Below are 14362 nucleotides of genomic sequence, written 5' to 3' on the forward strand. Positions count from 1 at the left end.
TAATCTGAAAGTTCTTCACTAAGAAAATGGGTAGTTCAGATTTGATGAATGAACATAAAGCATACTGTGCAGCAGGTAGAAATAGTTAATTAGATCAATGTTAATATGGATGGATCTCAAGGGCATAGTGCCAAGTTAAAAAAAGAAAAATAATGAAATGTGAAGAACGCTTTCCTCAGGTTAGGATATATGTATACAAAAATCATGCATAAAAATGATTCCCATTTTACAAGAGACATACAAAAGAGATGCTGTACTTTGTGAACACATCAGAATGGTGTGAGGGTTACATGAGGAAGGAGGGTGAGTGGGGATAAAAGTGAACAATAAATAGATAAAGCAAGAGAGAATCTTGTAATGAAGAGATTGTGTCATAAACTGAGGCTAATGGTTAACTCTTCTTTCATGGAAGAAGGAAGAGAGGAAGGAAAGTAGAGACAGACAGACACAGACAGACCCATGCACATTGTACGTTGCACATCCATACTTCCAGCTGCTTAGGGAACTGAAGCAGAACAGTTGCAAGTTTGAGACCATCCTGGGTAACAGTTAAAATAAAAACATATTAAAAAGGCTGGGGCTGTAGCTCAGTAAAGCACCATTGAGTTCAATCCCCCCCAGCACTGGAAATCAGTAAGTCAATCAGTGGGGACAAAAAAGGAAATTATCCACAGTTCTACTGATTTTACTGATAAGGTTGAAACTGCAACATACATTGTTATTTTTTATGTTTGTGTTTGTAGATGAATATGACTGAAAATAGGTCATATTACATATACTTTACATCCTAGCTATGAAGATGGGCTAACTTATTTTCAAGATTCCTTCCAATTTGGAGGCATTTACCTCTTACATCATCAAATTCAGTCAAATGCTAAACTAACTTAGGTTCATGTAACTCAGGACATTCTGCCAAGTGCTCTTAGTGCATTCAAAGGAAAATATATCTGTATTTTAGCTCTAGCACTACTCATTTTGGCTTCATATGATGGAAATCATGTAAGTGTATTCAGACCATTTCACTAGCTGGTAGTTTACTCCCAGGATAGAGTATTGCAGAAAATAAATGTTGGTCCCAAATGGAACAAGTGAGATTGAAATTTAGTGTAATGTACCAGAGAACCATCTCCTGTGAGTGTGACCTAGTGCTTTTGTTTTGTTTTGGTTCTAGGACCTTGCTTATACTAGGTTTCCTCAAATCTAAACTGATACTATAATTTATTAGATTATTTTTTCCATGTAAAAACCCCACCTCCTATATTATTACATTACTTATGGTTACAGAGTAGCATTAGCCTGTAAATGGAATCATTCTTTTCAGAAGGAAGGAAACACGTTGAAAGTCTTGGAGGTAATTTAATTAAGTTCCGTATTTGCACAATATGTTTCAGTTGCCTGCCGTTTATCCTCACCAGCCTACCCAGTCCTGTCCTCAATGAATATCTCAAATTTACTAAGAAATAAAAATGCAGAACAATAGATAAGTTGCCCCTAGGAATGTTTCTCACTAGAAGAGGAGCAGATGCAGATAAAACTATACTTGACATCTAGGAAATTGATGTCCCAGAACCTTGTAAGGCCCTTATAAAATCATAGTGAAGCCAAGGGTAGAACCATACATGCATGGTTCTTTTGCCCAGCGTTCTGTTTTCTACAGACCTAAGGGGATCAGATACAAAGGTGAGTCTCAGTTCATGGTAGGAGGCCTTGCCATTTACTTCTGAGATTAGGAAGTTTGGACTTCATGCTGAGCTTTATCATTTTGTAGCAACAAGGCCTTCATCACATCATTTCCTTCTTTCCTTCAAAGATACCTGCTTGCCCTGTCTCACAGGTAGTTGAATCAAATGAGGTAATGCTTGTCACCATCAACAGTCTCTAAAAAGCTTTGGAAATGGAATAGCGCCATTCACTGACAACTGAGGAGCATACACAGGCTGAAAAAAAGTTTCCAATGTGCTTTTCCTGAGTCTAAGTGGTCAAGCCCATCTTGCTCAGTCATTTCAGTTTGAAAAGCTATCAGTCTATCGCAGAATACCAGATAGGAAGGGAAAGAAAAATAACAGAGCAAAAGGAGGGCACACACACCCCTCCACCCACTTTCAGCTCCATTCAGCACACTCATTTCATTCAGCAGTTCTTCCCTGCTTTGTATGCAAAGACAGAGCCTCTCGTGATAATGTGGATGAACAGTGGAGTATAAACACTCATTTAAAAATATACCCAGATGCAGTTGGCTGCAGCTATCTGACAGAGCCCTCTTTCTCTCTTCAGAAATGCAGTTCATTTGTACTCCATTAATTCATGGTCCTTGGTAATTTCTCTAGGGTAATTCTTCAGCTTACTTTGTTTTATCTATGAAGAGGGAACCCACAGAACAAATGAAAAATGTAAACATGTTTGCTAGGAAACATGTCAACCTGCTTGAGAGGAATATCTGCTTTCAAATGCCTTCTTTGCATCTATTTGCATCCTAACTATGTACTGACTATGAGTGATTTTAGCCATTAAACTAGTCCTAGGAGGATTGCTACTTGGTAATATTTTATCAGCATTTAATTTGAATTGCTCCGATACCCCATTTCTTTAAACTTCATCTGTAATTCAATATTGTCACACATACCTTCCTTCTAACAGTATGTATTTGTTGTGAGATATTATTGTAAACAGTTACATGCCCCTCAATCCCCTTAGATGTTGTCTAGCACAATTACATCCTTTTGAAAAAGGTTGGCATTTTTCTTTCATCTTAAGATAAAAATATCCTGGTACTTAAATAGCATCACTGAGGTTGGATATGGAAAAGAGTTTGCCTGTAAGAAACCAACTAAGGAGGAATATGTTTTATTATCTCTACTTTGACCAGACACTGGTACAAGATAGAGGCCAACTGCTTTCCCCTGAAAACTTGTTTAGATTTCTGTAATTGTCTAAACTAAACTTTATTGACAAAACAACTTCAGTAATGGTGCTTAACCTGTAGTGAAACATGAGTAAATACTAGATGAATTAAGGGATGTCTGCATGTGAGACTATTAGGTTTTCCTTTTTGTTAGAGGTAGATTATCTTTTACTGTCAAGCCCTCTTTCTTATTATAGAATCTCTGCAACACTGTTGCGTTGAAGCATACACATCTTTCAAATGTTGCGTGGGGTGGGCCCCTGCTGTGGACTGGCCATGTTTAGAGAGGAGAGGAAGCCCCTGTATAGCTCCCATTTAGTGTACAAGCCACCTAACCTTCAGTAGAGAGACTGATGCAATCTTTTGTTCCACTATCTTTCTTATTGCTTGTGTACTCCCAAGTTGAACCCCAGCCATTATTTTGTGGTTATTTTATGCCTGACTCGGCCCCTAATGAATAACGATATGAACTGTGGGCCTACCTGATCCTTGCTTTGTGTTTGTGTCTAATTTTTCATGGTATGTAGAGTTCTGTCACATCCACAGTCTATGCAGTACTAGGAATCCACAGCTCTAAATTAAGTAGCTTTGTATCTAATATAATCACTGATATTTTTGCATGTTTGTTCTATTGCAATCAGGCATTCTTGTAAGAATATTTTATATGTTCTCCCATTCAGAGAATTCAAAACAAGCATCAATTCTCAATTTATTTCTGCTCCTTTGTTGAGTTAATGTCTGAGATTTGTCCTGAACCGTTCTGAAGCAAGAAGTCAGGTCTCCAACTATAGAGTCAGTACTAATAGGGAAATAAATTACAAGTTTGCTGTATCAAAAAGGGAAAAACTCCTACAAATTTATCTGTCATTTTATTCATTCTTTTGCTTTTGTAGTACATTTTTGGGATCTCACAGAAGCTTCTCTGTCTATGAAGATGTTCGTGGATGCAGCTTGTTTTGCATGTGATGGAAATGGAAAGAGCTTTTCTTTTGACAGAAAGCTTCCTTTCTTGTTACTGAAAGCCGTCACAACAATCATTATGTCTGGTTTTCAGAGATTTCCTGGAGTTAGGAGAACAATAGGCAGTTTAAATGGCAAAGTCAAGAGCATTCTGGGGTTTTATAATGAGCAACAAGGGACATTTTTTCTCTTGATTATTTTTTCTCTTGATTTTTAAAGAAAAAGGTAGGAGGAGTATTTGGGAGCTAGGGAGTAATGTGGAAATGAACCTTAATGTTCCATTTTTAAAGCAGAGTGTTCTTTCTAACGTTTGGGAGTTGAAAAAAATTTATGCCATGGTTCCTGCTATTTTGTTATTGATTTGATAATGACTCAGGAAAATTTCTCTTGAGTTCTCTCTCTCTGCATGTTAAGTAATACTCTCAAAAGATGCATTTATACTTTTCTTTCTTTTTTCTTTTTTTGCTTGTAATTCTTGAATCCAGTTTATTGGTGGTTTCCTTTTATACAAAGAATATGTATATAGTGCATGTACATAGCTTTGGGGGTTTAGGGCATCTTAATTTAGCAGCAGGCTTTATTTCTCTGATTCCTTCTCTTAAAAAAAATTTCTCAAGCATTAGGAAGAAATTTTATTTTTAGCTTCTTGTATATATGTATGTCTTCAAAACTTTTATCTTAATTTATATAGACCTAATATGACTCTTAAATTCCTAATAAAATTCTGATATATTTACTGTGTCCAACACATTAAAAGCAGTTTGCGTGAGCTGCTCTTTCCACTTCTGTAGCTTTTCACTTCCTATGGGAGATGCATGTGGTTTTAGAAGCCACGATACAGGTTAGACAGGGCCACCTGAATGACAGAAATGACCTGCTGTCTTCATTTTTTAAAAACTATTGATACAAAAGCAAGTAAGAATTAACGTTTTTAAAGAATGACTAAAATATTTTTGTTTTGATAATCAACATTTTTAAAAACTACAAAATGAAATAAGAATATTCCTTCCTATTAATATTCCTTTTTTTTTTTTTTTTTTTGGCACCAGGGATCGAACTCGGGTCCTTGCACTTGCAAGGCAGGCCGCTGAACTGCTCAGCTAAATCCCCGGCCCTCTATTAATATTCCTAAATACCATTCCTAGTAGACATCCACTGTTAAATTTCTACATATTTACCAAAAATGAACTCATGTCCTATTCATGTATGGGTATACACATGTATATATACACACATAAGACACATCTATGTTTATATAAATGTACATATGGATACCTATGTAGATTCTGTTGTGCAGTATATTTTCTTAGCAATGTATTTTGGACATCTGCCCTTGATATGTATAAATTCACCTCATTTTATGGCTATATAGTATTCCATTTTGTTTGTGTGCCATAATTTAATGCATTTTCTGATTATCAACATTTACATTTTTCCAGTTTATTCTGTTGTAATGTTGCCATAAGCATCCCTGGACATAGCTTTTTGCAGTTTAGTAAACTTATTTGTAGGAAACAAATGGCTTGGGAAAAAGTAAGGGGATTGGATTACTGATGAAAAACTATGTGCATCTGTAGAATCCCTAAAGTTGATACCAAGTTGGCCTATAAATACCTGCACTAATATATACTTCTATCTACAATATACAAGAACGTCATAGCAAGGTGTGGTGGTGCACGCCTGTAATCTCAGCACTTGGGAGGCTGAGGCAGGAGAATTGCTGTGAGTTCTAGACCAGCCTAGTCTACATAGTGATTTCTAAGTCAATTTCAACTACATAGTGAGACCCTGTCTCAAAAAACCAAAAAAATATATGTGTGTGTGTGTGTGTGTGTGTGTGTGTGTGAGTGTGAATGTCATGTTTCTCCATACCCTTGTCAACACTTGACTCTGACAAAAGTTTTAGTTTGTAATATGATGATAGGTAAAAGAGTATAAAAATGTTAATTTACATTTTTAGTTATTGTTTTGTCTAAGGTTTTGTTTCAGTAAATGTTTACTAACCACCTATTGTGTGTCATGATTAGAACAGGATCTTGGACTAAAAATTATCCTTGTCCTTCAAAAGCCATGGAAGTGACTAAGAAGGCTTTTTTAAGAAAACTGAAGCCTAAAAGTATAGAAGAGTGGGTCTTCTGCTCCCTAGCAGTGGAAGTGATTGTCTCACAAAGGACGGGTGGTGTGCACTAACATCCACTCTGCATTCTCTTCCTGGCCTATATTGGCAGCTCTCTCTGCAGCAGTGACCTTGCTTTCCTTGTGGAAGGCAGTTGGCTGCACCTAGCAGTAAAAATGCTCGTCCAGTAGCTTCTGTTTTTCTCCATTACCTGGCTCAATTATTTTATTAGCTGTTTTGGAGCAAGTATCCACTATAGGCTTCTGTTCTAAAAGGCACCAAGCACCCATGAAATCCTTCAGAAGAGCACCCCAGTAGCTTCATAAACTGTTTATTCATTGTTTAAGAGTCTCTACCTGTATAGATTTTTGGGTAAAAGCACTTCATTTTAGAGCTCCCAAATTAGATTAGAGAGAGACACACTGAATATTCCTTTAGAATTCACTGTGGGGGTAAAAATATGGACAGCAGTATCAGTCATTTGGGTCTGTGTTGGTTCTTGTTACCAAAATAAACTACATGAATAAAGTACAATCTGTAAATTGAAATATCTCTTTGCAAACTGTCAGGTAAAAATAGGTAGGTCTGAGACAGATAGCATAGTGGATAGATAAACCTGGCTTCCATAATAAATCCAAGTGTTGATAATTTGACTCCTTATTATAGCGGAGTAGACTCTGGGGTTCTTTAAACACTGAAATTCTCCTCGAGTCATCCCAGAGTGAGCCCCTTAGAACTGTTTGCTCTCAAACTGCTGCCTTGCTCACATGAACATTCTTTCACCTAGGAGCCAGAGGAGGCTCCAGTTTCCCCAGCAGTTGTATGTGCTCCATGCTAGTGCCCAGTGAGGCTGATTTGGTAGCTGCCCTTTCTACAACTAGCCAACCAGCCCCTGAAAGTGTTTTAAAAGATAAAAGAAAAAAAAAAGCCAAACTCCTTTAAAGGGGCTGGAACAGGCTACTAGTTGCTAGGCAAGTTAAAGTAATTCAGTGTCCTTGCCAAACGTCTGCCACACAAACAGGGAACTTTGAGGGAAGAGGAGTGAGATGGTGGTGCATGTTGGTTGCCATAGGAATATTTCCCAGATTGGAACAAGACCAGAGTGGGGAGAGCAAGACAGCAGCATCCATGGCTCTTTCTGCTCGGGAATGGGACTCCAGAGTGAGTGGTGGAGCAGAGGTAAGCTACAGGGAGGAACAAAGCCCAGGGTTCTTGGGGAAAGGGTGGGAAAAGAACAGTGCATCCTATGAAGAGATAAACAACCAGAGCAGATCAGATCCTAAATGCCATGTGAATTTAAAAACAGGAAGAGAAGAATGAGTAGATTAACTCAAGAAAATTACATGAGGAGCTTTTCTGCTACTTGGAAGACCTGAGACTTAGAGAATTTACAATCCAGAATTAAGTCAAGGAAAATTCCAATTAGACTCTGGAAAAAAACCCAGATTTAAAATAAAGACTTAAAATAATGTAATTTAGTGGGAAAAGATACTCAATTTAAAGGTATAGGTATTTTATATGTATGTAAATATTATGTCAGCTTATGTCATTATTTTATTTCATAAAGCAAAGGTAAAAGTTAAAGTTTTTTTTCATGAATTATACTGCTGCCTTTATCACATTCTGATTTATAAGCGCAGTTGATAAATAGGATGCTACTGGCCTGAAGCTTTGTGGGTATTCTGAGGTAGGTTTACTGTCCCTTTAACAAGCACCTTGTGCGTTTGATGGCAGTTTCCAAAATGATCACTTAAGGTCTGACTGGAAATAGTGGCTTTTAGCAAATGCTGAACTTTAAATGTGTTGTTTATCTTCTCTATAATTAATCCATGACCCAGCTCTGAAAATGGAGGGAATAGCTATTTCTGCCTCTCTGGAATGTGGAAGTGTGGATGCTATGTTCATTTTACACTGGCTGGGAGAGTGATGTAAGATCCAGTGGTACAGATGCTGGTGGTAACAGGCTTCATGGTCTGTCAGTATGGTTTAGAGCAAAGATTTGAAAGTTTTTAGGTCATGTTCATTAGGGGAACTTTTTCTTAACTTCATGAAGTTTTACTTGTACATGTGGCAGTATATATAAATTTGTTATCATTTGCCACATATTTGATTCATGTTTAAAATAGTTGCTTCTTTGGAATGTCAATATACTATTGAGTTTATTTAACACACTTTTTAGGATTATGTAAAAGAAGACTTAAGGGATATGATATTTACTCTTGAATATTTGAATTCTAATGATACATATATACAAAGAGTGCTTGGGATGCAGATAAAAAGGTACTGTGTTTTGTTTCAGGATTCTGTCAGCTTCTCTAGTGCCCTTTTACATTAGAATTTCTCAGATGCGGAACATTTTTTCATATATTTTCTTGCTGCTTTCACTTCTTTGTATGAGAAATGTCTGTTCATTTCGGATGCCCATTTTTGGATCGGGTCTTTATATTTGGAGGTACATGATCCCAACAATAAATGTAACTGTACTGTATCCCTAAATGTACCAATAAACTCAAAAAAAAAAAAAAAAAAAAAAAGAATTTCTCAGATGCTTGCTGATTGACATCAATCTGAGGCAAATTTGTAAACCAAATTCCAAATTTCAGTTTATTGCAAGAGTGTAACCCCATAGGAAAGACTATCCTTAGGCTTTTCAGATGATATGCTATAGTATGATTTTGACAGTGAAGCTAAAATAGATACAGGTTGGAATCTTAAAAAAATAAGTGGGTCCTAGGTGTGCAGTTCAGTAGTAGAGCACTTTCCCAACATGTGTAAGACCCTGGCTTTGATCACTCAGAACCACAAAAGAATTAATAAGTAGTGGCACTTCAGAATCTAGAGTAGTGCTTTTTGAAATAAATGTAAAGTGAATGAGCCTTAATGAGTCCACCTCTAAAAATTAACTTCAAGCAAAATTTAGTATTTAAAGTGAAATTTAGTTCCTTAGTCATACTAGCAAGTGGCCACCATGTTGGACATAGAGGACTGATATTTGCTACATTTCTGTCTCTACTCCTACACATCTCAAACTGGGGATTCTAATGGAGAGAGAATCTCATTTTCTGAGTGTGGGCCTAGCAATAGAATTTATACTTTTTAAAAGGAAATTTCCATTCAAGCTGTATTAGAACCAGCCTGGCAAGGAGCTGTCTGTCTACTGACCCTACCTTCTCCACCCTTGTTCCCAGATACACCCCTCATTGTCTTCCTAGCAGATAAGAACATGCCAACCTCGACAGTTTGCCTCCCCCTGTCCTCTCCTCTGGGCTGACTCATTTCCATGACATTAGTCTATTTCCTGGTTGTTAAGCCTCTTTATCTTTCTCATTGTTTCAGTTTTCATATTTGCCCATTTTCTTTTTTACCTTAGTGCAACATTCAAGTGTTCAAATTTCACTTTAATGTTAAATTAAAGATATCTCTATAAAATTCAGGGTGATTGATTTAAGTGAGTTAAAATAAGAAAAATATCCTTTACCCATTGTTCCCAATTTCTCTGGTGTCTTACTTGCACTTCATCCATGGATCTATCTTTGGGCAAGTCAAGGTCCTTCAATATAATCCTTATGTGGTCAGTCAGACCTGTGAAACTTAAGGAATTTCTTTGGTCCTCAGACAGAAAGAATTAAAAAGAGCTCTCATCAATTCGGTAGGTAGGTAGAATTTTTGACCCACATGTTCTTTGGGTCTGACACATTTGGCACAGAAGATAATAGTGACTCTGTCATCAATAGATTGCAAAGCACAGAAGTCTGTCATTTTCTGTAGCGTAGATGTCACTCACAAGGGACAGCACCAGCAATAGTTAGAATTCATCCTCCAGATCCAGATCCAAGTGAAAAGCATTTAAAGAGCTCTTCCAAGTCCATAGAATGAAGGTCTCAGCCTAGGCATGAGCTCTTGTCCAAGACACTATTGTCAAGAGAGCTTGAAAATTGGTAAATAAATATGGCACCCATGGAATTGTTTTTCTAAATCTAAATAGGAATGCATATTATACCCCTTTCTCAGTACCGTCATAATTCATTTTAGAGCCAGCTAAGTATTGTGGAGTGAGTATCAGTGACAGCCGGAACATCTTAAATACCAATCCTAAGTCTGTCCACCACAAAAGCTGTGACATCAGGAGAGACAGCTGCTCTCACTTGTCAAGACTAGATGATCTTGAGGCATCTTAGTTATCACAAGTGAATGCCCACAGAAGTCACCTGCTAAGATCTCATTATAAGAGGGAGGCAAGACTCTAGTCTCACAGTGTCCTGCTTTGTCCATCCAAGAATCTTCACTGTATGTGTGGAGGTTGAGCTTTAATGAAACAAAAGATCCAGAAAAATGGCTGGTTCTCTGTTCTTCCCACAACATCATTTGTTTTGTTTGCTCATATTTTGAGCTTGGTAGCCAAACCTCTGAAAACCTGTTTAATATAACTGGTCAAAACTGAACTCTGATGGCTTTATGGCATAAAGTTCTCCAATGACCTCTAAATGAAAATAAACCAAAACTAGTACTTTGCTGATTAAGATGCATGGTAACAAAGAAGAAGGCAGTAACTAGAGTGCAGTGTTAAATTTGCTCAAATATTTTTAATGAGAATAACTGCAATAAACAGAGCAAAACAAACCAGAGGATTGTGGTAGTTTCTCTTGTTGAAATTCCAAGTGTAGATTGGAGGCTCGTTCTCCCTTCCTGGAGCATCACAGATAGGATCCCAGGCTGGAATTCCTCAGGAAGGCTTCTTTCAGCTGAGCAAACCCTGTGCCCTCACAATCCTTTAGCTTGTCACTCTGCTAAAATGCCGAAGTGCCATCTTACTGATTGCCTAAGTACCAGATATACTAAATATTTTAGATATAATGGCTCATTTGATTCTGTAACCACTTTGCAAGGCAGGTGGGTATTATTTCCACTTTGTAGATCAGTGAAAGTGTTCAGCAAAGTTATGTAATTTGATTAGGATCACACAGTAAGGAACAATTTTACTTAGCTCTAAAGTCTGGTTACTTCACACTAAAATTTGATAGCAGATGACAGTGTGAAGAACTTGATACTGTTATTTTGGTTCACCTGACTTGGAAGACACCTGATCTTATACTGTAGATAACAACATAACTTCCATAGACTAAACTGGAAAGTAGATGTGAACTGGTAGTTTAAAATCTTTTTTCCTTTGGAAACATTAGGGCAGGACATTGGCCTTCAATGTCATTGCCATAGATACAGTGACTGTACTAGTTATTTAGTACAGCATAACAGACCACTCTATGTCTTAAAGCAGTAGCCATGTTTATTTGACTCTTATGTCTGAATCTGGCTGGGAATCAGCAGGGCCAGCTCATCTCTGCTCCCCTAGGCCTTTGCTGTGTTGTATGAGAGAGGAGAGGATACATAATTGGAAGTTAGTCACTGTGTGTCTGGAGCCTGAGCTGGGGAGACTACAGCATCTGGTTCCTCAAGTATCTCTTTTTTTTTGTCTTCTTTCCAGCATGCCAGGAAACTTTTATACCAGTTCAGTGTACAACCAAGAGAAACAAAATAAGGCAGTAACTTTATCATTTGTGGCCAACCCTAGGAAATCAGACAGCATCACTCCACTGTTTTCTATTTATTAAAGCATTTATACAGGCTGTTCAGGTTCAGTGAAAGTGGAAATAGATTCCACCTCTTGACAGGGAAGTGGAAAGTTTCTGGAAGAGCCTTGAAATGGTCATTTTTGAGAAACATACACTGCCACCAAGATAAGCCAGGCTTTAGGGTAAATGCTAGAAACCAGATATTTGTCTGGGCCTTTTTTCTCACACCCAAGGGAGTATATTGGCATGCAAATGGAATATAATTTATTCCACTATAATTTAATCCATTATCATTTATACTTTTCAAAATAGTAAATCATCTGAAAATTTTTGGCATTCTATTTACCATTAAAAACAAATGATCTGAAACACCAGTGCATTAGGCTTATAAGGTGAATGAATAGTTGAGACTTACCCTAAATTTTTCATCATTTTGTGCTGATTCCTATTTAAATGTTCCTGACTGGTGAATGGATTTCTGATTTTCTATCTTGTGTGCAGAGGTAGATAACTGAGTATTTGGGTAAACTGCTTTGATAGAAACCTTTTCATTTAAAACTAAAAGGTGAAGACAATTGCATTTAAGATTGAATGCTTTTTGTGGAGGATTGGTAACAGGACACCCCAGGATAACAGCATCCATAAATGATCAAATCCCTCATATAGAATGGTGCAGTATTTACAGTCTATGTGCATATAATCCTTGTGCCTTAATTCATCCCTAGATTACTTACAACACCTAATAAAATGTAAATGCTGAAAAAATAAGATTGAATATTTTTGAAAGGTTGTTCCAACATCTTATAGTAACTTCTGCCTTGTCTTCTAGAAATGAAACTATTGTTCAAGCATATTTCTCAACCTTTGGAAAGTTAGTATCTTCTTTCATACTCTATTTGTAGATCTGGAGAATTCTGTGTTACGATACAATAGATTAAGGTACTTTGGGCATTGATTTGGTTACATTTGTCTGAGACCTTCTCTGAAACTATAAAATATTTCATATGTGTAAGAGAAAACATAAAAATTATAAGTTACTTTGAAAAATCAAAAACCTGAATATTTATATACACCCAAGTTAAAAAATAAACTGTCATCTTCCCTAACGCTCTACCCTACAGGTCAAACTTTCCAGGCTTTTGATAATCATTCTCTTTTTTTCCTTTATAGTGGTAAAATGCTTTTTAAAAAAAACTTCACACAGTGCTTTTCAATTCATTTAAATCTTTTCAGGGCTGAGGTTGTAGCTCAGTGAGAGAGCACATGAGGTCCTGGGTTTAATTCCCAACACCAGCTGCTCCAAAATTTTTTTTGCATAAAAAGTTTGCACATCTTTTACAAAATTTATTCATAGGTACTTTATGTTTTTGCTGCTGTTGATAATGGTATCTTTTAATTACTTTTATAAGTGATTATTGCTAACCATATACATGCAGTTGATTTCTCCAAATTGGTTTCATAACAATTAAATTTGCTAATTTGAACATTCCTAATAAAAAATCCAGAATCTGAAATGTTTCAAAATCTGAAATTTGTTGAGTGATGTCATCATACTACAAGTGGAAAACTCCACATCTGATCTTATGTGACAGCTTGTGGTCAAAATGCAGATGTACTAAAATTTCTGTGTAAAATGACCTTCAGGTCCTGTGTATAAGGTATTGTGTTCATCAGCTTTCAATTATAATAACCAATACCTGAGCTAATCAACTTTTTAAGCAGCAAGGTTTATTCTTGCTCACAGTTTGGAAGTTTTAGTCCTTGACCAGTTAGTCCTGTTTCTTTGGGCCAGTGCTGGCTCAGTACATCATGGCAGGAACATATGGCAGAGAAAGCCCATTTGCCTCTTGGTTAGGTACCAGAGGAGAGAGGGAGAGACCTAGGTCTAGTAGTCTTCTTCCAGGGCACTCTCCCAGTCAGCTAAATCCTCTCTCTGAGCCCCACCTCTTAAAGATTCTACCTCCTCCCAGTAGAGCTACAGAGCAACGGGATGGGCCCCTAATCTTTAATACATGGGACATGGGGAGACAGTCCACATCCAAACTATAGGAAGTATAGATAAGACAAATTAATTTCCTGTTTAGACTGGGTCCCTTTCCCATAATTCTCATTTTGAATATGCAGGTATTTGAAAATCTGAAAAATAATCTGAAATTTAAAATACTTCTGGCCCCAAAAATTTTTGATAACTTATATAATAATAATAATAATATATAATAATCTATCTTTAGATTATTTTGGAATTTCTACAGAAACACGACTATAAAGAATAACAGTTGTTCTTTTAAAAAAAAGAATAACAGTTTTATAGCTTCTTTTCTAATTTTTGTATCTTTTTAAATCATTATATTTATATCCTGCCTGGCCCTTCAGAACAATCTTAAACATATGTGGCGATACTTTAGTGTTTCTTATGATTTTAAAAGAAAACTTTTAAAGATTAATTTTAATAAATAAATAAATTGTGGGTTTTGATTTCGGGTTTTTTGAGACATGGTCTCACTATATAGTTGAGACTGACCTGGAACTCACTGTGTAGCCCAGGCTGGTCTCAAACTCACAGCGATCCTCCTGCCTGAGCCTCCCAAGTGCTGGGGTTACAGGTGTGCGCCACCACGCCCTGCCTTGATTTCATTTTTATTCTGGTATGTTCCCTTTGTCAGATCAAGGGATTCTTAGTTTGTTGAGTGTTTTAAATTGTGAATGAATGTTGAGTCTTATCAAGTACTTTTCCAGAGCTAATTATTTGGTTTTATGATTGTTCTTCTAATCTGTCATTGGGTGAATGACATTTACCAATTTTCTGGTAAACCA

General features: G+C 36.8%; 1 protein-coding gene across 4 annotated transcripts in view; it reads left to right on the forward strand.

The window, feature by feature from the left end:
- The window catches only part of Tmem108 (transmembrane protein 108), a 347129-nt gene that overhangs the window by 93486 nt on the left and 239281 nt on the right, over positions 1–14362 (forward strand). Inside the window, exon 1 of one of the 4 annotated variants that reach the window (XM_010625472.3) lies at positions 6920–7157. The exons of the other annotated variants lie outside the window; for them this stretch is intronic. The gene's annotated coding sequence lies outside the window, so the exon portion shown is untranslated. Of the gene's footprint in view, positions 1–6919; positions 7158–14362 lie in introns of those variants that run through there. 4 annotated transcript variants of the gene reach the window in all.

Source organism: Fukomys damarensis, unplaced genomic scaffold, assembly GCF_012274545.1.
Source record: "Fukomys damarensis isolate Sample0158 unplaced genomic scaffold, DMR_v1.0_HiC HiC_scaffold_37, whole genome shotgun sequence".
In the NCBI taxonomy this organism is placed as follows: domain Eukaryota; kingdom Metazoa; phylum Chordata; class Mammalia; order Rodentia; family Bathyergidae; genus Fukomys; species Fukomys damarensis.